We start from the raw sequence: 26,781 nt of genomic DNA on the forward strand, positions 1-26,781 counted from the left end.
TCCTCACTGCCACGGCCAGATTTCCAGGGGGAGACAGATTCATGGGATCAGGGTCTGTCAAATCAAGACGGAGACTTCACAACAACCGGGGGTGGGGGGTGTTTCCGGGCACGGGGTGAGGTGTTTGCAGTGTGGCCCAGGGAGAAGATGCTCCACCAGGGACGGACCACAAGGATCCGGGTTAGGGGAGCTCACGCTGTGACCGGGCATTTGGAATGTTAAGGACCCTTGTCCTGGAGGCAGCCTTGAGGCTGCATGAATCTTGTTCTTTCTTCCATATTTTTTCACCTCCCCAAAGCCACTCCCCCTACTCCTTTGACCTGCATCCCATTCTGGTAGATTCTAGAGTTACCGCGACGAGGGCCTTCTGGAACCCCACCTCATTGAGTGGATGAGGGAGCAGAAGCTTTCCCTATTCCAGGGTCACAGAGCAGGGCGAGGCAGAGCCTGATTTGGACTCATTTGTCAGAACCCAAGTCCCATACTCATTCCACAGCACCGTGGCTGCTGGTGAACACAGAAAGATCAGAGCCTGTCTCCCCAGCTGGGTGCCCAGGGGCTCTTCTGCCCGTACCTGCAGTGGAAACAGCTGGTCTCTCCCCACCCTGGTGGCCCAGAGACCAGCTGCGTGCATTTGGGAAGAGGCTGGGAGGATGGTGTGCACCCCCAGCATGGAGGGGGGCCAGCCAGCCCACGGGCAGTGATGTGCAGCTGGGGCTCCACTGGCATTGGGCAGATGTGATGAGCCACTCCTTAACCCCAGCCCCACTCAACTCCAGGCTCTGGGCTCCGTGCCTGAAGGTTCAGCCCTGCTTCTCACTGAGCTCATCCTACCCTAGCCTGGGAGGATGTGGGAAACCCAGTTCCATCTGGGGCTAGAATCAATTTTCTCACTATAAATCACATGCCCCAGGGGAGCCTGGGCTTTGCCCGTGCTCACCTGCCATGGTCTCATCGTAGCACCCTTGGGGGCTGGGGCATCTCTCCACTGTCACTCATTGGAACTTCAGGACCAGCTCACTTCACTGAGAGTCTGGCCCCTGCATGAGTTCATGGCCACTCTGTCTGTGGGCTGGGCCCTGTGCCTCATACCCACGGCGACCATGTCTGGATCCTGCCATGAAGGAAGATGGGCCAGAAGGGGCCACTGAGGCCCCTCCTGAGAGATCCTGGCTGTCACATGCAAAACACGCACACAGAAGTCAGGACGGCCACAGCTATGACACCGTCATTTCTCTGTGGGTCAGCTTGCGGGGGGCAGGCCTGAGGCTGGGAGTCACCTCTCAGGCCAAGCTGCTGAGACCCCTCCAGGTCCCCTCAGTGTTGAACATGTCCACAGTGACAGACGGGTTAATCTGGCCTTCGGCTCATACTCAAATTCCCTTCCACCGAACTCCAACCCCAGGAGGGTGTCACTCAGAGGGCCAAACAGTGGGACGGACCGGAGGCACAGAGCCCAGCTTGGCCTGGCTGCACCTACAGACCCGAGGCCATATTCTACCTGCTTCTCCTTGAGCTCACTGCCCCGCCGTCTCTGTCCCAGCCTGGGAAAAGGGGTGTCTTTTCTGCTGGTGCTGAAGTTACAACTTGCCTTTTGCCCAGAAATGGCTTTGTGCCACCCTGTTCTCATGCTGGCTACCTACCCCCCTGTCGGGCACCCTAAGCCTTTTAAAACAGCGTATGGAATCTAAGCCAAAAATGACAACCTCCTCATGGGAGTCTGCCTTTTACGGATATAATCATAGCTACCAATCATTAAGCACTTGCTATGTGCCAAGCTCCAGGCTATACATTTCACGTGTATTTAATCCTCACAATAAAATCCTAGGAGTGGTACCTGTATTAGCCCCATTTTACAGATGAGGAAAACGATGCTTAATGTCTGTCTTTCTCAAAAGCCCTTCTCATCCCCCAGAAGCTGAGAGTTGATGTGTGTTTCATCAATAGGCTCCAAGGGCTGTTTCTTGGGAGTGCGGGGGGCAACTCACAGTTGAACTCAGATGGGCTGTGCTCTCTCCCCAGCAAGCGATACAGAAGTGTTCAGCCGGTTCTCACGCAGCTTCAGGCCTCCTGCCCATCTGGCCCTGGGGGTGATTTAGGGGCCACGGGACACAAGGATACAGCTCACCCAGCACGTGTTCTCCGTGCCAGCACAGTGCTGAGCTGGCTCGTCCCCATCCACCCATCTCCAGAATCCGCCATAATGGATGGGCAGGTGCTCCAGCTGGCTGGTGGGACCTGAGGGAGGGAGGAGCCGGGAGAGAGACCTTGGGTCCGGCTGCACATGGGTCCCATTGCCACAGCTTTGCAACTGCCTTACCGGCTCCTCCTAGCTCCTCCTAGAACGGACTGGCCACTCCGGCTTGGACGCTCTTTCTGACTATCTGCAAATTGGTTCATTTACAAATCTGCTCCCAGCTCACCTCTGGGAATGGAGCATGGCTCAGACACATCTGTCCTCCCTCTCAGGCTTGCCCAGATGACATTTCCTGGCTATTACATAATCAAGGAAGCCCAGCCCCCACCAGCCAGGACTTTAATTAGAAAGCTCTTTCCCAAGGGCCTTGGGGATATAATATGTCAGCCGGGGCCTTCTTATCTCACAGCCCCTGTATATACGGTCTCTCTCCCTGTCATATACAGACACACCTAGGCGCACGTAGTTACATACCCCAGCACAGTGGAACAGCTGAGGCCACAGCTTCTGTTCGTGCCATCGGCCGCGTCCAATGGCTTATACACTTTGTGTTCACTGTGACTATGCTGCCCTGGGTCCCTCAGGCCCACCCCCAATAGGCTGTCCCCTCTGACCACCACCACGGCCCGCTGAGGGCTGCCTCCTCTTGGCTGCCATAGCACTCTGTGCTCAGCAGGGTACTGTGGATGTGTATATCTTCCCAACTGGGCTACGACCTCTCTAGGGAAGGGGCTGATTCCTCCCTGTGCCCCCAGCAGCTGAATTGGCCTGGTCCGAATGGACACTGGGAGGGTGGATGAAATGGGCCAGTGAATTAAAGGAAGGCTCCTAGCGAAAGCCCTGTGGTTGGTGACTTGGGGAGGTGTGTAAAAACAGTCTTACAGACTTCCCAGAAACCCCCCGAAATGTCAGCTTTTGAAAGACCTGATAAATTAATCCATTGTTCAGAGGGGACACTGAAGCCCAGCTAGGGACAGGTGGCACTTAAGGATGGACGATCTGTTTGTGGCAGAGCTGGGGACTTGACCACGCTTGCCCAGGTCTCTCTCCACCATCATGCTGCCTCTGAACCCTGGTAACAGGCTCGTGGGTATTCTCCTCAGAAATGAATCCACCACCTTCTAAGCCTGGGGCCCAGCCTAGACAAATGCCACCAAGGCACAGTCCTGGTGCTCAAGGAGCAGTGCAGACATATACCCAGAGGGCTGGGCGGGGGGCGGGGGCGCAGAAAGGAAACAACGGAAGAGTGTAACAGAGGTGACACCCAGGGAGACGGGACAGGTCCAGGGAGACATCTTGGAGATGACGTTAAATGGGGTCTCAGATGAGAGTTTACGAGAAGGACGAAATTGCAGATAGGAGGGGAGAGGAGGGGAAGTGGTGGTCCAATTAAAGACACAGAAACACGAAACGATACAGCAAGATGGGGAACTGCACAAGCCAAGTGGTGAGGCTGAAGCCTGAAATACAGCAGGAAACCTGCACTTTGAGGTTCGCATGGGGGCGAGGCCGTACCAGGAGGGGCTTCAGACCCATGCTAATCCAGCTGGACTCCAGCTCCATACACCCTATACTGCCCCTTCCCTTGTAATCCCACCATCCCCCAGAGTGGCAGGAGGACAGACAGATGACATACCCACTGTCTCATTTACCCAGGCAGCCCCTGGGCCCTGGAACACACTCTTCTCGGCTCCCTGGAACTCCTCCTAGCCACAGATGTCCTTACATCTTAGAGCCTGGGCTGTAATATGCTAGGAATTGACACTCGCAGAAAGGAGTTCGTGTTGACGTCAGAATATGCTGTCCCGAGGGGGAAGTCTTGTAAACAGCTTTGGAACTTTGGATGGCCAAAGCGAGCTTCTCCTGGGTCTGGTGAATGGAAGGACTGATGCATGGCCCAGAGCTCCAGGCGGACACCGCAGAGAGCTGAGAGAGGCCCCCGGTGGCTGTGTGTTTTCGCACAGCACCGTATACCTGCACGGAGACTCCTGAGCTTAGGACTCACTCAGACCCTAGCCAGGGCCCAGGACTCAGTAGAAACTCAGAAACAGAGATCAGAGGAGGCTGGCAGAGGACAGAGGTGAGTTAGAGCCTGAGGGCCTGCAGGCAAGCCCTCTGTGGCTGCTACACCTTGTGACCATCACCATCCCAGCACTTGGAGGGCCTGCCCCGTGCTGCCCTCCCGGTCCCACCCCCCGATGGTGACACTCAGGACTCATGCAGAAGTCCAGCAAAGTGTGGGAACGCAGGGGTGTTTCTATGGGGCCCAGTGACCCTTAAATCCCTAACTGATGACCAGCTGGGTGGTCCTTTGTCCTAAACTGTCTTCCAGGAGGTTCTCCCCTCTGGAGAGGCCTTGTGCCTGACGTGGGAGATCTAGTCGGGCCTCTTGTGTGACAGATGTGGAAACTGAGCCCCAGCAAGGGGAAGTGGTTGACTGAGGGTCACGCGGGGAGGCAAGGGTGAGGGTGAGGGAGGACCCAGGGCTCCTCACTCTCCACCTCACCACCCCCACTTCCTGGAGGTGACTCAGCAAGACAGACAGCACAGGAAGGAAGTGGGAAAGGGAAGCCCAGCCCGCTGGATTCCAGGTCACCACTTTGCTCTTCCAAAGCCACCAACCACCTTGGTCGTGAGGCTCTGCCTGATGCCCGTGACCTCTCAGCCCTTCCTTCCCCAGGCCACAGCTGCTGACCATTTCCTCCGGGGTCAAACTCACTTGCCCTGTCCAGGGTCTCCAGGGACTCCCTGCTGCATAGTCCCCTGGTGCTTCTCTCCTCCTGGGTCAGCGGTGGGGGGAGCAGTCACCTCCACAAACGTGGCAAGTGGCCAAGCCCGTGTGGGCCAAAGGTTCAGTTCATACAAGATTTGAGGCGAGGCACGTAATTGCAGCCTCGTGTTTAATAAGTGGGGCTCTGGAGCCAGTATTCAGTTTCCATCATCTGCTCGCGGGGGGCGGTGGGGGGGAAGGCGGGCTTTGGCTAACTCCGTTCCTTTGTAAGTCTATAAAACGAGGTGATGGGATCTGCTCTGCAGGTTGCTTGGAGAATTGGTTGAAATGATACAGGTAAAGCCTGCCACGCACAGAGCTCTAGTGGTCGCTTGCTTTGCTGGGTAGATGTGCATGCCTCACCTCACTTAATTCTGATGACAAACCCGCAAAGTAGGACAACCGTTCTCACTTAGCTGGCGAGACACCCAAAGCTTGGCGGGGGGGGGGGGGGGGGGGGGGGAGGGGGGAGGGGGAGGGTGCACAGCCAGCTTTGAGTAGAGGCAGGATCTGAACGTGGCTCAGTCTCATGGCAGACCCCCAGCGTTTGCCCACCTGTTGTGGCACCTTCTTTGGCTGTTGGGTGGTCCTCTGCCTGTGTTGGCCCTCCCAGCCTTCTTGCGGGGGGGAGGGGGACGACGGGGTTAAGGGTGCCGTGGGGCTCTGCACCCTGTACCGTGCTGTCTGAATGCCAGCTGCCGCCAGATACTACTCCTGTGACTGTAACCTCCAGGGACCGCGATCCTGAAGTTGGGGTCCAGGAGGACCAAGCCCACAGCAGCATCTGCCTCGGTCACCACAGGAAATGCCACCGGCCCCGTTAGCCTGGGGATTTCCATATGCTGAGAACAGACCTCTGAGAGTGAGGAGGGAGGGGCTGTAGGTACAAGTCTTTGCTTCACTGGACTGGAAGTTCCTCCAGGGGCAGGACCCGCTCACAGCACCCAGTATGGGTGGACGGTCGCCTGCCCCACACTCCAGCTGGGTCACCAAATGGCTCCAGCCACCTCCCTAGCTCCGGCCAATCCCTCCTTGGAGAGCCTGTACTCCCACCTCAACTGCAGAATATTACTATATCATATTCCCAGTCTCTCTCTCGAATCCTTGTTGGACTAGGGTGAGGATTTGAATAAATGAATATGCTTAAATTTCGTTGTTTTTCGTCTGTTTCTCTTGCTGGATTGTAAGTTCCCTAAAGGTACATTCTGTGTATATCCATCTTCCTAATTCTCGGTAACCAGAGCGCCTGTCGGCAGGGGCTTGGGGTTGTAGCGTGCCTCTCTCCCCATCCACGCGGCCGGTGTCCTATCTTGCCGTCTTCTCTAACCCCCTACTCCCACAGGCTGGGCGTGTGCTAGAGTTGTGTGTAACAGTGAAGGACACGGGCAGAGGACCCCCGGATGGATTCTGCTACAGGCAAACAAACTGGCTTATATACGCTGACGTTGCCTCACCCTGTGGCTCTATGATGCGTTCTGGGCTTATTTTGGGTTCCGGGCTCAATTTTCAAAGATCAAAGTCCTCAGGTCAGTAATCTCTTCCAGAAAAGTGAGCTGGTGTTTAAGATACAGTGGGTGGCGATGAGGAGTAGGAATCCATCAAAAGCCCCATAAAGTTGTTTTCTTTCCACCTGTATTTTGCTTCCGACGAGCAAATGGGGCTCATGCTTCTAGGACATGTCAAACCCTGTCCGACCCAGACACGGCTGGGTCACGTACAAACCCGGCCTCTCGCCTGGCCCAAGGAGCCCTGGCGAAGGCAGTATTAAAGCCTTGCAGGAGAAAGGTGGGTACCGAAAAGACAGCAGGGGTGTCTGTGACCCCAGAACCCAGAAAGTGGTTCCAGCTGATGGGTCTCTGGTTCTTTATCTGGCAAAGAGAGACTAAAACTCACCCTGTAGAGTTATTATGGGATCAGCAGAGTATAGTATGTTGAAATTGCTACCTCACAGCATGAGAAGAGTAGATTCATTCATCCCACACATGTTAATTTAGCATCGACTATGGGCCAAGCACGGTCTCAGGCACTGGGAATAACAATAGACCAGGTCAAGTTAGACGGTGATGAATGCCATTAAGAAGAGCAAAGTAGGAGATGGGGTAGTGACAGTAGGACGTTTTGCTATTCTGTTTTATTTTACTTCATTTATGTCTATTTGTTTTTGAGGGTGAGAGAGTGAGCAGGAGAGGGGCAGAGAGAGAGAGGGGGACAGAGGATCTGAAGCGGGCTCTGTGCTGACAGCAGAGAGCCCGATGCAGGCCTCGAACCCACAAGCCATGGGGTTATGACCTGAGCCAGTCGGACACTCAACTGACTGAGCCACCTTTAAATGGCACCCTTGCCATTTTAAATAGGGGTCAGAGAGGGGTTCACGGAGAAGGAGACATTTAAGTAAAAACCTGAAGGAATCGTGTGTATATTTTTCCTTACAGAGGAAACAGCAAGTGCAAAGGCCCTGAGGCCAGAGTCTGAGGAACAGTATGGAGGCCAGAGGACATGGGATATATAAGAAGTCATTGGCAGCCACATCACTGGGGCTCTGAAGGCATTTATAAGACCTCCGGCTTTTACAGAGACAGAAAAGCCACTGGAGGTTTTCCAGACAAGGACGATAACCTGACTTTCATAACTGATCAATAAACTTCAGCTTCCCCTTCCCTTCAAAGCCCTATTCAGTATCCAGACCTCTGCAACTCCAGCTCATATGCTTTCTCCTTTCTCAGATTTCTTCCAGCTTTCTAAATCTATCCAAAGCAGAAGGGCCTCCTCACTTTCTGCCAAGTACAGGCTGGAAAGGGGCCTTGCAGAGAGACTGTCGTTGGGAAGAGAGAGAAACAGAGAGGAGTCTTAGGTTGGGGATCTTGTCCTCCCTTGATGCTCGGAAGGCCTCTGGGCCCAGCTCAGCTGCACTGTGCATACACACTAGGTATACAGCAAAGCTGGGGACCCTAGTAGAGTCCCCAGGGTCACTTTATCATCTTAGCTCTGCACAGAACTGGGGATTTCACTCAGCACTCCTTCACCTTGCTTGACTATCAAAAGGTGAAATCATCTGTTTTCAATTAAAATAAAATAATTCCTATCTCTAGCAGTGGTTCTCGGCCTTTGGGGGGCCACCTGCCCCTTTGAGAATCTGTTGAAAGCTATGCACAGTCCCTTCAGAAGATAAACACAGGGGACGTGTTCCTTCTCTCATAATTCCAGGGGTATCACAGATCCCTGAAAATTCAGCAAAGAAACCATTCTCTGTGCCAATGACTTCCCCGTCTGAAGCTCCGACTGAATGAGTGAATGAATGAATGAATGACCGAACGGACAAATGGAGAATAAAGAAGCTGCATACAGATGGAGGGACGACAGGGGATGGACAGGACAGACAGATGTAGCCACCTCTGGACACCAGGACTCTTGCTGAGGGCTCCTGAAGGCTCCACAGAAGCCAGCTCAGGAGTCACGCGTGGGCAGGCCGGGCCTTGCCAGGTATCCCGCAGACAGCCGAAGCTTACCTCCCGAGCTGCATCTGTGGCTGTCACCCAAACCCTTCTAAAAGGTATCACACACTTTCCCACCTTTCTGCGGGTGCCCCGAACAAAACAAAACAGAACCTTTTCTGGGTGATGACGGGGCAACAGGATGAATACAAATACAGACATGTAAAATAAGCCATGTCTTCCACTTGACATACAGCTGAGCCGGCTGCGCCTGTGTAGGTTCCCTCCCCATCACAGCCCTCCTGCTGGGACCCAGGGCTTCCTCCCCGGTCATTTCCTTTTCCTGATACCTCGCCTGCGAAGCTGGAATGAACTTCTCACTCCTTCTCGCAGTCACCCCTCTTACTGGGAAGCTTTTAACGCAATCTCATCTTCTTCCAATCGTTATTCAACGTTTATGGCACAGGGAGACCTTCAGACGTAACTAGGTGGGTAGGGGTCTCTGACCAAAGGTGAGGGGGCCCCAGAGAGTGCTTCTGATGGAGCAGAGCCTCCACAGCCCCAGAGACGTGGCTGCGTGGTCTCTCCCGCCTCTTGTCAGTGCTTCACCTCCTCCTCGGTGCCGCGCTGCAGCCCCCCCCCCCTGCTCTGGGCATTCCCCAAGGGGACCCGCTCTTTCCCACCTCCGCTCCTTTGCGGGCGCTGAGCCTGTCACCTGGAACAGAGACCACCGCCTGCTTGTCTTACAAGGAAGCTCACGTTGCTCTGCCCAAGCCTCACCTCCCCAGCAGACCTGTCTCCTTCCTTTGGGGGTCCTGGGTCCTCACCTCACCATGGTGGCACTTCCTCCATTGTATTTCCAACTTCTTTTTTGAATCTTTGTTTTTTTTGGGGGGGGGGGTGGAGGGGGCAACAAAGTTAGAGCTTAGATAAATACACTTACAATTGTTCATTTTCCTGTTCCTTTGATGACCGGTGCCTTATTTCTCTTCATTTCCCCAGCAAACGGCACAGGGGACGCTGATGTTTCAGTACATATTTGTTAATGACTATTTCCTTCGTGGAGGTGTTCTCTCTTCACCCTTACAGCTGGATTATCTGTTGTAACCTCACACACCCCCGCCCCCCCCCACCCCCACAGCTGGGTCCCACGTCTCCCAGTCTTGCCCCGGCCTCCACTTCCAATCTGCCGGAACCTGTTAGAATTGTGTGTAAAGCACGAAGAGGTGGGCACTGAGGAGCTTTCTCCGGAGCAAACGAACTGACTTCTGCTATGGACTTCTGTTACTGAGCCTCAAGGTACCGCTGCCCTGGAGCAGTTGTGTTCTCTGAGATCTGGGCGGGTGAGGTCACTGGATGGGAAAACTCCTCTAGTGAGTTGTCATAGTAACCATGACTTTCAATTTCATGCAAGAGAGTCCCTGAGAAGAAAACACATTAAGGGGTGGGGGAGGAGTGGTAGGAATCCATCAAAAGCCTCCTAACATTGTCCTCCCGTACCCTTTTCTTTGCTTCTTACTGGTTTACATGCTCAAGGTAGATGCCATTATGTGTGGGCATCTGAGTAGAAGCTGCTTAAAATAGCCACTCAACTATTTCAGGGAGCAGTTGAATATGCATGAAGCTATTTTAGAAAAGATGTCCCTGGCCCAGCCAATCCAAACCCCATCTTTTCCCTTGGAAATGCCAAGAGAAGCTGAATGGGACCTTTCTTAGTCTATCCCACTGGGGTGGGGGTTTTTCAGAAGCCACAGAAACAACACCCTGGCTAATGGTCTTGCAGCCTTGTCCGCTCTGCCTCCTGATTCTGTGGTCAGAGAGGCTCCTGGCCAGACAGCTCAGCCCTCCAGAACCCTCCAGAGCTTTGGCGGCCTTCAACAACAACTGTGTTACAATCCGGCTTGCCTAGATCTTTGGGGGATCTCATAATCTTCGGTATTTCCAACTGTTTGTTTAACTAGTCATTCAACACACTTGGATTGATAGATCAAATGTGTGAGGAACATGCTGGGTGCTGGGGATCCAAAGACAGGATCTCAGACAAGCTCGTTGCAGGCGGGTAGATGGATGGGTGAGTAGAGATAGCGGCCATAGAGTTCAAAGATAGAAGGGCAACCAGGAGAAGGAGCCCTTGCTTCTTTTCTTCCTGATGGCTTGAGAAAGAAGGTGACTTTTGAGCTGAGCCTTGGGGGATGGGCAGAAGGCCCCAAAGTGTGAGAAGGCATGGCAGGCTCAAGGACGGGGGGACGGTTGGGTGTGGCGGGGCACGGAATCCTCTAGTGGGAGGGAGGGTGTAATACCTGTATGGAGTTAAGAAAGGAAGGGGGGCCAGACTGTGGAGTGCTGGCCCCTACCACCTTCTCTAAGCCCTCAGGCTGGGCTGGAAAGGACCTCCCCTCCATGAACCCCCAGTGCCTGGTGCGCATGTAATCTAGACTGGAGGTGTCTGGGGACAAGGATGTAGTCAGATGCTCCTGGGCATCTCTGCAACCCAGTGCCAGAATTTTGGTTTAAAATATGGCTTCTGGAGTCAGACTGCCAGGGTTCCAATCTAGACTCTGGTCTTATTAACCGGGACCTCGTGGCACCTGGGTGGCTCAGTTGGCTGAATGCCCACCTTCGGCTCAGGTCATGATCTCATGGTTTGCGAGTTCGAGCCCCACATTGGGCGTGACACCATCAGCGTAGAGCCCGCTTCGGATCCTCTGTTCCCCTCTCTCTCTGGCCCTTCTCTGCTCACGCTCACTCTCCCTCAAAAATAAGTAAAACATAAAAACAAACCTTATTAACTGGGACCTTGGGCAAGTTACGTGACCTCTCTCTGCCTCCATTTTCTCAGCTGTAAAGTGAAAACGTTCCTGGTATCTATCCCTCTTGGTGACAAGTACACGGATTACTATAGGTAAAGGGCTTAGAAGTCTGTGTGGTGCATCATAAACAATGGATTAAAGTAATAGCTGTTTTCATTATCCTAACAAGTTTGGATTTTATCTTGACAATGGAATACCACTGGTAATAAGTTTTGCTTCCCAAAATTAAAAAGGAAACTTATTGCTTTGGCCTCTATTGCTCATACATGCCCACTATAAAAAGGTAAAGTACAAGGAGGAAGGGGAAAATGCTGACCCTCAGGTAACTACCACTAACACGACGCATTTCCAGATACAGTCCAACCTCATTATTCCCAGAGTCTGTGTTTGCAAATTCACCTACTTTCTAAACTTTATTTGTAACCCCCCCCCCCCGCCCAAATCAATATTCATGGTACTCTTGTGGTCATTTGCAGACATGAGCAGAGCAGTGAAAAATGTGAGCCACCCAGGGCGCCTGGGTAGCTCTGTCGGTTAAGCGTCTGACTTCAGCTCAGGTCACGATCTCACGGTCCGTGAGTTTGAGCCCCGCGTCGGGCTCTGGGCTGATGGCTCAGAGCCTGGAGCCTGCTTCCGGTTCTGTGTCTCCCTCTCTCTCTGCCCCTCCCCCGTTCATGCTCTGTCTCTCTCTCTCTCTCTCAAAAATAAATAAACGTTAAAAAAAAATTAAAAAAAAATGTGAGCCACCCAACGTGCATCTTTCCAGCAGAGGTCAAGAAGCACGGTGCTACCTTCTCCTTGAAGCTCTCGTGTGTAAACAAGTATCCTTTTAACAGTCTTTTCAGTGCCATTTTTTTGGGTTGCATTTTTATGCATTTTGTTGGTGATTTCTCTGTGATGTGTCTTAACAGAGAAAACACATGTGTTAGATAAGCTGCCTTCAGCCATGAGTTACGTTACCGTTGGCCATGAGCTCAGTGTTAACGAATTAACAATATCTATTAACTAAGGTGTTGTTGACAGAGACCCACATAAAATAACATTACGTGTCGATCAGTTGACAAGAACGTTGTGACCAGAGGCTCGTAGGAACCTAATGCTGTATTCCTCCTAGGAGCAATGGCTCAGCTCTCACTAATTCAGTGTTTGTGGGAACATCATAGAACATAACTGCTGTGAATAACAAGAATTAACTAAACTTTTCTAGATACACAGATGTATACTTTTATGCCTTTTGGAACATACCTTCCATATTCTTTTTGATAATCTTTTTTATTATTTTATTTGATTTTTTAAACATTTTTAAAAATGTTTATTTATTCATTTTGAGAGAGAGAGAGAGAGAGAGCAAGTGCATGCAGGGGAGAGGCAGAGAGAGAGATTCCCAATCAGGCTCCATGCTGAGCAGGGAGCGGGACGCGGGGCTCAATCTCACAAACCGTGAGATCGTGACCTGAGCCAAAATCAAGAGTCAGATGCCTCACCGACTGAACCACCCAGGGACCCCTCTTTCTGATAACTTTTTAAAAACAGACGTCACCCATTAATACGTGAGAGGTGCCTTTCCGTGTCTGTAAATAAAGCCATGTCCAGGTGGCTGCCTCTCTGTGAGCGTGTGTTCAGTTATTAACCAGTAGTTCCCTACTGATGGCCAGTGTGGTTGTTTCCTATTATTCACTATCATAAACAATACTACGAGGAACATCCTTATTGGAAAATAAAATAGCTAACGTTTATTCGGCACTTACTAAGGGCCCAGCCAACGGTCTGTTCGCAAGTTGCCAGCCCCTTTTTCTACTGACTTGTCTTCACTTCATTTACGAGCTCTTTCTACACTGCTGTTAGTAACGCTCTGCCCGTCAGACATATGTTGAGACACTTTTCTTAGTTTGGCATCACCCTTTGGCCTTCATTATTGTGGTTTCTCCCCACAGGGCCTTTAATTATATTCTACCACGACTTCTGGATTTGTTTTACACTTAAGGACCCAGTCTCCAACTTGATACGATACAAAAATTCCCTCGTTGTTTTTCTCCTAATATCTTTATGGCTTCATGCTTTTTTTTTTTTATCACCTAGAAATTTATTTTGGCACCAGGACTGAGGTATGGATCCAGTTTTGTTTTGTTTTGTTTTGTTTTTCTTCTGCAAACAACTAGCTGGTTGCCTTGAGAGCGTATGAGGAATCTTTTGCCTTTTCGACTCTCATCCTGAGTGCTGTGCTCACTTATGGCTACTTCTGGACTCTCTGTTCCATCCATTGAGCCAAAGTTTTATTCTTTTACCAACAACTGACTTTTTCTTTTCTTTTTTTTTTTTTAATTTTTTTTAACGTTTATTTATTTTTGAGACAGAGAGAGACAGAGCATGAACGGGGGAGGGTCAGAGAGAGAGGGAGACACAGAATCTGAAGCAGGCTCCAGGCTCTGAGCTGTCAGCACAGAGCCTGATGCGGGGCTCGAACTCACAGACCGCGAGATCATGACCTGAGCCGAAGTCGGACACTTAACCGACTGAGCCACCCAGGCACCCCAACAACTGACTTTTTCTAGGCTCTTCCCCCATGTTTATTTTACTTTCTAATAATTTTATGAAAAAAAGTTGGGATTTTATTTAATTTATAGACCAATTCACATCACCTTCTTAAGTTTATTCTTGGGTAGTTTATGCTTTTCTTTCTTTGGAGACTAGGGCCTGCTACCTCTATGCTTTCTAACGGGCTCACTTTGGTGCCTCTTTCCAACCAGCCCTGCAGGAAATGACCACACCCTCACCCAACACTGTGCCTTTCCTATGTCACTTCTCACCCTGAACTACATGTATTGGTTCCGTACTGGGCTCTCTAAAGGCAGGGCCCCCACACGTCCTGTTAGGGCGTCCCTTGACCCATCTGACAGGCGGCCGAGGCCATGGAGAGACTTGTAGGATGAATGGATGAATGAACAAATGAGCAAAAGTCATCTCTCTAGAAAGCCAAAAGGAAAGTGAAATGACTCTATCGCAAAAATTCACTTTTCACAGACTTCCATCAGAAAACAAGAGGAGTTTTTCTCCTCCTCCTTGTCTTTGGCCAACCCCCGAAGACCATGTCAGAATCAGAGAAATGGTCACAGCTAGATGGATGTGCCGTGTGCGACCTCTCCCCGCACCTCCCCCTGAGACCAACCCTCACCCAGCAGCCTGGGCACTTTTCAGGGAGGCTCTCGAGGCCTGGAGAGCCCTCCAGAAAAGGGAACACAGGCAGTCATGCTGTGCGAGCTATGCTGCTGCACTTTTTGAAAAGCCCCTTCCTGTAAGATATAACAGCCCTGAAAGGCTGCTGTCACCAGTCCCATTCTGCAGAAAAGAAACTGAAGTCCAGAGAGATGGAACCCATCGCCCCTGTCCCTAAGAGGCAGGACTTAGGACTGGCTGGAGCTGAGCCTGTGGGACTCTAAATGCCTTGCCTCTCCTATAACCACATCCAAAGCACCCAAGTTCGGGAGGCTGAGGGGCCATGGCCCCGACAGGAGTCCCACATGGAGTCAGAGAGCACGGGTCCTGCCCTGACTAAACCAAGATAGTCACTAGAGTACTTTTCTTCCCCAGAGCAGCATGTGATGCCCATGGATTGTTCCTGAAGAGCATCATACTTGGTCAAAGAGCCACTGTCCGGGCTGGGGAACACATGACCCAGGCTATATTGTCACCAGAGGATGGGGGAGTGGGGGATGGGGAGGCGGAAGATTTGCATGGGGACAGGGCTTGGTCTCCAGCACAAACCTGGGGACGCCCTCCCGTTTTCTTCTGCCCAGCCTGCACAGGGTCGGGGTTTCTTGGCCCAGCAGGTCCCTCCCGGGAGTCCAGCCAAGCAGTCACTTCCTTATTGGGCTGGCAGCTGCCGGGCAGGCCTTGGCTTAGCTCTAAGGCTGGATTAAAGATCCGGTTTCTCATGAAGAATGGTGGGTTGGGGGCCAATACATTTACTGGGCTTGACACTTTGGCCCGGAGCAGACCCCAGGGACATTCAGATGAGCAGCTCGCGGGTCTCCGGCCCGTGGAGCTCCATTCTGGTCAGGAAGCAGATCACGAGGAAAAATCCCCAGCCCTACCTAGGTGCCACGAGAGAGATGTCTACGTGCTGCGGGAGCCCCCACTTGCGGGGTCCGGCAGGGAGCAAGGTGCGGAAGCTGGACGTCAGGCTACGGCACGTGGGCAAAGAGAGACTTCCTGCCTTCTGAAGTCAAAGTCTTCCGTGATCAGATCTGTGCTGTAGAAACAGGCCAGCGAGCTATATTTATTTTCAATGAACGGTTCTGACTTTTAAGGTGACAATTCAAGGACCTCGTTTGGGAAAGACAGCACCAAACATAAGAGACGGAGAGCGGATGGGTACGGACTTGGTGGAACGGCTCCCCTGGATGGTGCCGATGAAAGGCAAGAGCCCCAGACTTGGAGCGCGAGAGACCCACGTCCCTGCCGCGGGCTTGCTGGGTGACCGGGAGCAAATTGCTTCCCCCTCTCAACCTCAGTTCCCTTCCTGTAACAGGGGAGCACTGTCACCAATGCACACGTCGCCAGGAGAAATTGGGATGTCAGAGGACACTGTACATTCGTACGTGCTCGACAGAGGTAAAGCATCGCGGTGGGGCTCCAGGCGGCTCTACACACACACCGAGGGACATTTCGGACACCCCACTGCCTTGCTGCAAACCCACCACCCAGCAATTTCTCGGGAAGTCTCTCAGCTGTTCCAGCTCCAACCAAAGCCTGTCCTGTAAAAACACGGCCCCGTCCACAGAAGCAATCACCTGCCCGCCGGGTCCAGGCTGCTGGGCCATGAACGTCAACAACGGCCCCTTCCTGGTGGGAGAAGGAACAGGGAGCCGGCTTGTTCTCCGAGAGCGGAGGACTGGCCGGTGACGAGGAACATTTTAAGGTGGGACGCTTCTTCCTGCACCGTCGGCAGCTGTCTACACAAGGCGTCCATTATGTGCGGGCCCCAAGGCCAGCAGGCCCGAGAGGCTAGGCTAAAATTAGTGGGGAATGTGCAGCCGCCAGCGACACAGAACATCGGAGGGTCAGATGCCTCCAGCCAGCCTCCAGGGCAGGAGCCCAGGAGCCTGTGCAGAACAGCTGTGGAAGCAGCTGGCCCCGGTTCCTCCCAGCTCGGGGACAGCAGCCCTGCCCAGGGCCCTGCTCCCATAGCTCAGCTTGAGTGAAAAAATAGAAGGCAGAGTAGAATCCCAAACAGATCTTTAAAAGATATGTGCAAAGGAAAAATGTGGGAGAGGAATTCACTAAATACCTGAGAGGCTGTATCTCGGTCTTCCACGTGGAATGGTGGGTGAGTCTTCCCGTACTTTCCAAAATGCTCTCAATAAATATGCATTACTCTTGTAATCAGAAGAAAATACTATAGGGGCGCCTGGGTGGCTCAGTCAGTTAAGCGTCTGACTTCGGCTCAGGTCATGATCTCAGGGTTTATGGGTTCGAGCCCCGCATCGGGCTCTGTGCTGACAGCTCAGAGCCTGGAGCCTGCTTCAGATTCTGTGTTTCTCTCTCTCTCTGCCCCTCTCTCGCTTGCATTCTGTGTGTCTCTCTCTCTCAAAAATAAAGAAACATTTAAAAAAAATTTTTAGGGGCACCTGGGTGACTCAGTCGGTTAAGCGTCCGACTTCAGCCCAGGTCATGATCTCACAGCTCGTGAGTTCAAGCCCCGCATCGGGCTCTGTGCTGAACAGCTCTGAGCCTGGAGCCTGCTTCGGATTCCGTGCCTCCCTCTCTCTCTGCCCCTCCCCCGCTCATGCTCTGTCTCTCTCTCTCTCTCTCTCTCTCTCCTTCAAAACTAAATAAACATTAAAAAAATTTTTTTTAATAAAAAAAAAGAAGGAAACACTATACAAGACACTGTAAGTTATACATTTATATTAAATGTAATTTAATATACATTTTAAATTTATAAAAATGATTACAATGTACACCCCTAAGGCATGTAGCCTATATGTGTGTGTGTATGTGAATATATTTAGGTATCCGGTTGACTGGCATTGGCAACTTTGAATCCTAAGATGTCAAAGCTAGCTGGTATTAAACATCAATGTTTTCCAACCTTCATTTCATGGAGGAAACTGAGGCCCCAGAAGCAAAGCAGGAAGTCGAGAACCCAACCTTTCACTGAATCTGGTCTTGTACAGGAGTTGCCCCAAACCTTGCCCCCTTTAATTCTGTAGTTGTTTTTATTCCCACTTTATGGAGCTGGAAACTGAGGTACAGAGAAGCAAATTCATCACCCAAGGGCACCCAGCTAGGAAGCCACAGAGTTGGGTCCCAAGCCTGGTTTTCCATCCATAGCCCACAGAGCTTGAAGAGAAGTTCTTTGAAAACACCTGCTCCTTGAAGTCTCTGTCAGAAAGCAATTTCTTATGGGAACAACTTTTGAACTGTCTTCCCTGGGCCCCTCTTGGGTGGTGCATGCCTCCCTTGCCTCTGGGGACTTGTGGTCCTGTTGCCAGATCAGTCCCCAGGAGACTTTGAGGGAATGGGTGACAAAGAGTGGTGTGCGGACATGAACAGCACAGTGCCCGCCCTTTCCTGATGTGGGACAGGGTGGGGAGGGAGGGCTGCAGCGGAAGGTGCCAGGCCTTCAGGACAGGGAGGGTTGGCCAGAGAGGCTGCCATTCAAACTCTCTTTTATCCAGTCTGGTCCAGCTCCAGACCTGGAAGTGCCTGCAGGCAACCCCAGCTGGGGACCTGAGGCCTTTGCTCTGGCTGCACAGCCTCTGTCTATGGTGTCTGTCCCCATCCTGTCCCCACCCCCATTTTCTGCCCCAACTCTTTCCGGGTCATTTCATCCATGCATTTGTGCATTCTTGTCCGTGAACACGTTTTTACTGAGTACCTACTATGGGCTAGAGCAAAGTATAGTCCCAACCCTGCCCGTGCCTCTAGTTCTTAGAGAGGTCTTAGTGTTTAGGCTACCCTCGGTCATTCGAGCAGGCACTCTGAGGCCAGAACGCCTGGGTTCAGCCTGGCTAGGTTACTTCTCAGCTGTGCATGCCTGGGACAGTTACTCAGCCTGTCTGTGCATCGGGGATCCTCATCGGTACAGGAGGATGATAAGATCGCCTGCTTTGTGGACTTGTGCAAGTGAAGCGTCAATCCACGCAAAACCCTTAGGACGGTGCCTGACGGGTAGTAAGTGCTAAGTAATCATTCATTTCTAGAACTATTTTTATTATAACCATCTGGCTAAGATTCCCTCCTCAGGATGCCCTCTGGCTTCCCCTTCTCTACGGTCCCAGAGCTCCTCGAACGGCCCCCCCCTTAGAGCTTCTGCAGCACCGGCACACGAGAGCCTGGGCCTCACTGTCTACACTAGGGGCAGGGACCAAGTTTCCCTCATCTCCACCCCCGCTCCTAGCACAAATGCAGCAACAACGTGTCCAGGGCCAGTTCAGAGCTGTGGGTGGCTGTGTGCCCTCAGCCGGAGCCTTAGAAGCTCCTCACTGCCTCTGGCACTAGAGGTTGCTTATCAGGCCTCATCATGGAGCTTGGTGAGGCTATCCTTATCTTAAAAATTTTCCTTAATGTTTATTTATTTTTGAGAGAGAGAGAGAGAGAGAGAGAACGAGAGGGGGAGGCCCAGAGAGGAGACACAGAATCCGAAGCAGGTTCCAGGCTCTGAGCTGTCAGCACAGAGCCCAATGCAGGGCCCGAACCCACCAACCGCGAGATCACGACCTGCCTGAGCCGAAGTCGGATGCTCAACTGACTGAGCCACCCAGGCGCCCCAATGCTATTCTTCTTAAACTGTGGAGCCTGGCCCTGGACGTGACCCTCCCGAGCTGACAAGGGGGCAGGGTGCTAGGCTTCCTTGAATGCCTCTCTGTGATGGGAACCCCTGCAGGGCAGATCGTCACAAACCCCAACGCCAATGTCCCACAACACCAAGATGCTTCCTATGGCCATGCTTTGCCCATGCTGGTCCCTCTGCCCGGAACATCCTGTCTCCCTCCCCGTATCCTCCGGAGCTGAGACTCCCACGATCCCTCCAGGGCCAGCCCACACGCCCCTCCTCCCCAGTGCTTTTCCTCTCTTACGGTGCACTGCAATTTATTTGTTCGCATGTCTCTTCTGCAGAAGTGACCATCTTATCCCTGTCTGGACTCCCAGTGTCCACCAGGGCCTGGAACGGAAGGGGTGTCAGGAAAGTTCTGCTGAGGGAACTTTTTAAAAGGAAAATCAAGTGAATTGGCCTGCCTGCCTGTTACGGCACAGGGGCTAACTGTTCATGCCACCTTTTGAGCCCCAAACTCACAGGTCCTCCTCGGTTACCCTGCCTGTCGGTAGCCCAGCTCCATCACAGGGATGTGAGCTGGTGGAGAAGCATGGGGCGGACCTGGCAGCTGTACGACGGACAGGGAGCCAGACTTTCACCCACTCTGGCGTCACGTCCTGGAAAAACCCGAGGCGATGAAGGCCCTGAGGCCCAGACTGGTTACCCTGCTCCTCAGGGGGGTGACGGCACAGGGTTGGAGCCCAGCGCTGCAGGGCCCCAGAACCTGCTCTGTCTGCTCTCTCATGAGATGAGGGACACCAGAGCATCCCGAGTTCGGCCAAGAGAGGAAACTGTAAAAGTACAAAATTGCGTGGCATTGCCCGCCACACCGAAAACAACTCTAGGGCAGGAGAGGGCTGGAAAGCGCCTTGACAACAGCATTGGGTCCTTAAAGGGGTGCTGTCTTGGAGGGTGGCCTGGTCTGCAGAGATGGGGGAAGGAGGACAAGAGGACCTGGCGGGGGAATGAGGAGTTCTGATGGCAAGCCCAGCAGCCCTCTACCAGAGAGGCCTCCACCATAGCACAGGGGGCCTGCACTGCCTGTGGATGCTCGGCGTGGGGAGATCTGAGGGCCACAGACACATCAGCTAGCGGTGTCCTGTCCTGGGCCCCGTTGTTCAGGTTGTTCAGGTTTAGTGAGCACCTCCTCTTAGATCTCAGTCTCTGCCCGGGGCCCAGAGGCCTCTCCTGGCACCACGGAGTTGGCTGCCTGGACCTTACGGGTTGCAATCCGAGCCCCTCAGCATGGCATTCAAAGGCCTGTTCGCTTCTCCCGGCCTCGCTTCTACCCCCTCCTGCCCTGTGTCTACATCTCAGCCACTCTCCACCTTTGCACTTACTGTCTCAGCCCAGAATGCCCTTCTTCCATTTTTTTTTTTTAAACCTGGTGAACTTCTCTTCATCCTTCAAAGCCCAGTTCAAGTGTCACCTTCAAATGAATGGTCTTCCCTAAACCACCGCCACAGCCAAACCCAGACAGAAGAGAACCCTCCTGCCTTCACAGGTTTCCTGTAATGTAGCTACTGGCACACATCTCCTGCTTTGGATGGGAAACTTCCTGAGGGCATTGACATGCATCGCTCATCACTAGGCCCTATTTCCTAGGCAGCCATCCCCCGCTGCCCTGCAGATCCGCCCATGAGCTTTGGCCTTGTACTCACTCTGGTTCTAATGAGAGCCTCACTTTTAGGTCAATGTGGCCTTCCATCCTGGTTGCCCCTCACCCGGCTTGGTCTTCACGCCCACATTCTGTTGCAGGCGTGCTCTCAGTGCGTGAGCAGACTCTGCCCTTCCCATCTGGGCAAACTGTAGTGACCATGGTGTTCCGTGGTCCCACGAGGGGGCAGGTATGGGGCTAGCGACCGTCCATGTCTGAGTTGGAGTTCAATCAGAGGTTGCTAGAAGAGGCATAGGTCCTGCCCCCAAATACACACGTGCACACACACAGCACACACACAACCCAGTGCAGGCTCTCTGCAGATGTGAGGTCCATAGAGCAATCAAACGGGGAAGGGGCGGACAGCTGTGGTGGCGTTTCCACTGCCTTTCTCCACCATCCCATGGCCTTGGCTGGAGCCTGGAACAGCTGGCTTCTGTCCTACCCGGTTCACTGGGTCTCATTCCCTCATTTTTCAGGCAGAGAAACAGAGACGCAGCAAGGGAGGTTCTCACTTGAGATTTTTCTGAGCAGTAAAGGCAGACCTGGGGTCAGGACCAGTTCCCTGGCTTTCATCCCAGGATACATTCCCATCGCCATATGCTGCCATTTGCAGAAATGCTAGCCGCAGGACTCTGGACATTCGGTAGCTTTTTCCTTAAGTCTCCCCAGAGTGTGGGGCTCCATTCTCCTGCCAAGGCTGAAGTCACTCCCACCTACCTCCTGGCCACAAGCACAGCTAGTGGTCTTTGGGCTGTGCTGCAATTTCTCTGCGTCCTGGGTCGGGGGGGGGGGGCGGGGCGGGCAGGGGAGAGATGGAGGGGGCTTACCTGCCCAAAGTCAGCCATGGTCTCATGGTTGAGATGTGTCAGAGATTTCTGAGAGCCTGAAGGACTGTGTTGGAGGGAGGCCTGTAGGAAGTAGAGAAAGTGAGAATATTATTCCATCGCCATCTGTCAGCTTACACTTCGGTTTGAAAAATGCATCCAAAAATGGTGAGTGCAGTTCTGCTGAGAATGGCTCCAGACATCACCACTTCTCCAACACAGGCATCACGGGGTTAAGATCAGGCTCCCCCAGGGAGGCAACCCCGGCCTCCCAACCCCACTCTCAGAGCTGCAAGCCCAGTCAGCAGCCGAATCTCAGGCTGGGAAACTCTTACTTTCAAGTACTCCTCGGGGAGCACAGCCCCTCATGGGCTCCCCGAGCACTGGTCGTCAACATTCACTCGTTCTCTCTTTCGTTATTCATTCACTCATGCAAGCGGTTGATAGCCATTTGGGAAAGCTATTAGAGGCTGGTGTCAGGTCTTACAGAGAGAAAGCCACTGGGAATGACAGCTCCGGTCTTACAGATGCAGAACAAACGCCACGGGCTCCCAATCCCCATCCTGGTGGGTCTCCTCCCTCCTCTGAGTTATCTCCGGGCCAGACACCAGGCACAGCATTTTACACGTGCCCTGCAGGACGACATGATGTCTCCTACCACTTTCAGCACCAGGACCCGTTTCTCTGCAAAAACATCTCTCCAGACTCCTCGTAACTATGCGCTTAGTATCTTTTCATTGGGAAAATAAAGAATAATGCAAAAGGCACAATGAACGTAATGCTTTACAATTAACTTGTATTTTAGTAATCACAGCACTACCACGTATATTTAAATAACGGTTACACATACTCATTCAAGACATGTTATTTATGCCTTCTGGGCTTAAGGCATTGACCCCCTGGGAATCCACTCAGTCAATATTCATTCAATAGGTATTTATGAAGCGTCTCTGCGATGGCTGGCCCCATGGCCCACAGGTTAGGGACCCTGGTACAGGGATGAGTGGTGGCTCTGCAGTGAGACGTACTCAGGCTTGAGTCCGGCCCAGAGTGGATGTCTGCTCACGGGAAGGCCCTCAGCCTTTCGCCAGCTCAGAGTCCTCATGATTAACACAGAGATGATGACCCTGATGTCACAAAGTTGTTATGAGGATGAAATGACCTGGCATAAAGCAGAAGCTTAATAACTGGGCACCAGAGGACTATCACCATCATTGCCATCATCCTCATCCCCATATTCCCATCACCACCACCACCATCATCATCATAAATAACATCATCATGACCATCGACAGCAGCACCATCACCATCCCCATCATCACCATCATCATCATAAATATCATCATCATTACCGTCAACAGCAGCACCATCACCATCATCACCATCATCATCATAAATATCGTCATCATTACCGTCAACAGCAGGACCATCGCCGTTATCACCATCATCATCATAAATATCGTCATCGTTACCATCAACAGCAGGACCATCGCCATCATCACCATAAATATTGTCATCGTTACTGTCAATAGCAGCACCATCACCATCACCATCATCATCATAAATATCGTCATCATTACCGTCAACAGCAGGACCATCGGCGTTATCACCATCATCATCATAAATATCATCATCGTTACCATCAACAACAGGACCATCGCCATTATCACCATCATCATCATAAATATCGTCATCGTTACCGTCAACAGCAGCAGCAACACCATCACCATCATCATCATAAATACATCATCATTACCGTCAACAGCAGGACCATCGCCATCATCACCATCACTATCATAAATGTCATCGTTACCGTCAACAGCAGCAGCAACACCATCACCATCATCATAAATATCATCATCATTACCGTCAACAGCAGGACCATCGCCATCATCACCATCACTATCATAAATGTCATCGTTACCGTCAACAGCAGCAGCAACACCATCACCATCATCATAAATATCGTCATCATTACCGTCAACAGCAGGACCATCGCCGTTATCACCATCATCATCATAAATATCGTCATCGTTACCATCAACAGCAGGACCATCGCCATCATCACCATAAATATTGTCATCGTTACTGTCAATAGCAGCACCATCACCATCACCATCATCATCATAAATATCGTCATCATTACCGTCAACAGCAGGACCATCGGCGTTATCACCATCATCATCATAAATATCATCATCGTTACCATCAACAACAGGACCATCGCCATTATCACCATCATCATCATAAATATCGTCATCGTTACCGTCAACAGCAGCAGCAACACCATCACCATCATCATCATAAATATCATCATCATTACCGTCAACAGCAGGACCATCGCCATCATCACCATCATCATCATAAATATCGTCATCGTTACCGTCAACAGCAACACCATCACCATCACCATCATCATCATAAATATCATCATCATTACCATCAACAGCAGGACCATCGTCATCGTTACCGTCAACAGCAGCAGCAACACCATCACCATCATCCTCATAAATATCGTCATCACTACCATCAACAGCAGGAGGACCATCAACACCATCATCACCACCACCATCATCCTGCTTCCTGTCTCTTTCCGAGTGCTAAAAGGCTTCTCCTTACCCCCTCTAGTAGGATACACAGTAGTTTCTACCTTATAATAGAATTACTTTTATCCACATCTTCCTTCTCAGGTTCATGTCCAGCTCTGTAACTTCAGAGCTGTGTGAACTTGGGTAAGTTACTATCTGACTCTGTTTCCTTGTATGTAAAATGGGACAGGAGTTTTAGTAATCCGTGGAACTGTTGTAATGATTAAAGGAAATAATGTATATAAAAGCTCAACACAATATCTGGCATCAGCTAAAAGCTTGATAAATGCTGGTCAGTGTTGTTTGTGGTGCTTATGGTATTAGCAGTAGTAAACAGGATCTTCATTTCTCTTCCTAGCTTGTGAGTGTCTGAGGGCAGCGACCATTCCAAATCCATCTCAGTCTCCCCACAGAGTCTAGCACAAGGCCTGTCTCCCAACAGACGTTAATAAGTGTTTGCTAAAACAGTCTTGGAAGCTCACAGAATCAGATGCAAAATAACTCAAGGGACAGGAGCATGGAACATGGCCAAGGACAGAGCCCTGATGGGATCCTGAAGAACTTCAACAGATCTCCTCAAGAGAGCCATTTGTTACCCAAGCCAAGCCGTAGGCCTGCTAGGAACATTCATTCATTCATTCATTCATTCATCAAACTCACCAAATTTTCACTTTGATCAATAACAAATCCCTGCCCAGTGCTTTTCTTTTTTTCTATTGTGAAATCTTGTTTACACCTGCCATGTCATTCAGTCTCCACAAAAGAGCTTAGAGGCAGCTAGACTAGGTACCGATAGCACATTTTGTAAATAAAGAAATGGAGGCTCAGAGGGGTGACAAGACTTGCCAAAGGGCACACAGCAGTCAAGGCCACGGTGGGAAGTGGGAGAAGGACCCTTTCGTGACCATGACTCCTTCCCAATGGCCCTGTGATGTCAAGTACTTTATAAATCCAGGATCATTATTCTCACTGCCCAGTTCACTTCTCAACAAACAAACTGGAATTAAATTATTTTGGTGCTATTTCAACATGCCTATTAGAAAAGAAAGACTGTAAGTTCTCTGAAGGCAGGAACTATGAGAGCCACAACAGTGTGGGGCAGTTAAACATATTGAGGCTGACCCCAGACTGCCGGGGTTCAAATCTTGGCTCTGACACTTATTGGCTGTGGAATCTTGGACAAATTACTTAATCTCTCTGTGCTTCAATTTCATCATCTATAAAGAAAGGATAATAGCTATCTATGGGGGTGTTGTGAGTAATAAATGGGCTAATCTATGTGCAGCGTCTAGAATAGTACCTGCTACATAGTAAGGGTTAATTATAATTATTCACGATGCATCCCTGTACCTAGAATGGCCTAGCATGCACAAGATCCCCAATAACCATCTGTGGGATCATTGAATGGATGACATACTCCCTGGAAAGAAGTCAATTCAAGTATGGACTGAGCAAGTCCAAAGAGTAGCTGGAGCTCTGGCCTCGAGGAATCTAGAGTCCCCCAGTTCCTGAGTCATAGCCAAATCCAGCAGGAAGGAGATCGGTTATTCTAGGACTCAAAGGCTCTTCTAAAACCAAGAGGTTTTGGTGTGCCTGGGTGGCTCGGTCAGTTAAGCGTCGACTTCGGCTCAGGTCATGATCTCACGGTCTGTGAGTTTGAGCCCCGCATCGGGCTCTGTGCTGACAGCTCAGAGCCTGGAGCCTGTTTCAGATTCTGTGTCTCCCTCTCTCTCTGCCCCTCCCCTGTTCATGCTCTCTCTCTGTCTCAAAAATAAATAAACGTTAAAAAAAAAATTTTAAACCAAGAGGTTTCATGTCCAATGAAGGATGGTAAATATGACTGGTGATTACGAACATGGGCTCTTGAGTCAGATGATTAAATTCAAGTCCTCATTTGTCATTCTGTCACTCACCAGTTGTGTGCTTACCTCCATGTACCTGCTTCAGTTTCCTTATCCATAAAATGGGGATACTCACACCCCACCCCCCTGAAAGGATTAAATGTCATATGGAGGAGGTAAAGCCTCCTGTCCCTGGCCCCAGTCCATAGTGACAGTGACAATGAGCCCGGTGTGGTCAGCAGCCCTCAGTGTGATGGAGCCCATTCTATGGACTGTCCTGTGCCAGGTGTTCCTTCCACCACACTCTCCCTCATGTGGGTTCTGGATGCCTCCGCTAGGGACACGCCTTGTGACAGCAGCCTGGGCGCCCCTCTCGAGGCCAAAATGTTGCTGCGAAGAGGCATATTCTCCATTTGGCCCCAGCGCAGACTGGGCCCTGTGGAGGTGAGACAGCTGCTTGGGAAGCAGCCCCCCGGGAAGGGTGGTCTCTAGAGAACCCCTTTGGAGAGTTCCTCCTAAGTGCCAGTGCAAGCAACTTGCAGCCGGCGTGCAGCTGCCTCTGAGGCAGTCCCTGTCCCTGCGGGGGCTGCAAACCCCTGTGCTCCGTTTCCTCAGCCAAGACCCTGAGGCTGGCAGCCCATCCTGCTTAGGGAGAGGAACAAACATTTACCGAGCCAGAGACTTCCCATTCCTTGTCTCTTTCACCTTCACAACAGCCTGTGGGCAGGCATCTTGGTCTCCCCAGGTAGCCGTTGTGAGACCCTGAAGCAATGAGCCACCCCATAGCTCAGTCTCCTCATCTGTGAGCACTACATAAATATCCTTATTTATTAAACCCATC

At 51.5% G+C, this 26,781-nt stretch overlaps 1 protein-coding gene across 1 annotated transcript in view; it reads right to left on the reverse strand.

The window, feature by feature from the left end:
* The window catches only part of HIVEP3 (HIVEP zinc finger 3), a 379,962-nt gene that overhangs the window by 142,071 nt on the left and 211,110 nt on the right, over window positions 1-26,781 (reverse strand). The window contains exon 3 of the mRNA XM_042996816.1: window positions 21,515-21,595. The gene's annotated coding sequence lies outside the window, so the exon portion shown is untranslated. The remainder of the gene's footprint in view (window positions 1-21,514; window positions 21,596-26,781) is intronic.

Source organism: Panthera tigris, chromosome C1 (genome assembly GCF_018350195.1).
Source record: "Panthera tigris isolate Pti1 chromosome C1, P.tigris_Pti1_mat1.1, whole genome shotgun sequence".
NCBI classification, from domain to species: domain Eukaryota; kingdom Metazoa; phylum Chordata; class Mammalia; order Carnivora; family Felidae; genus Panthera; species Panthera tigris.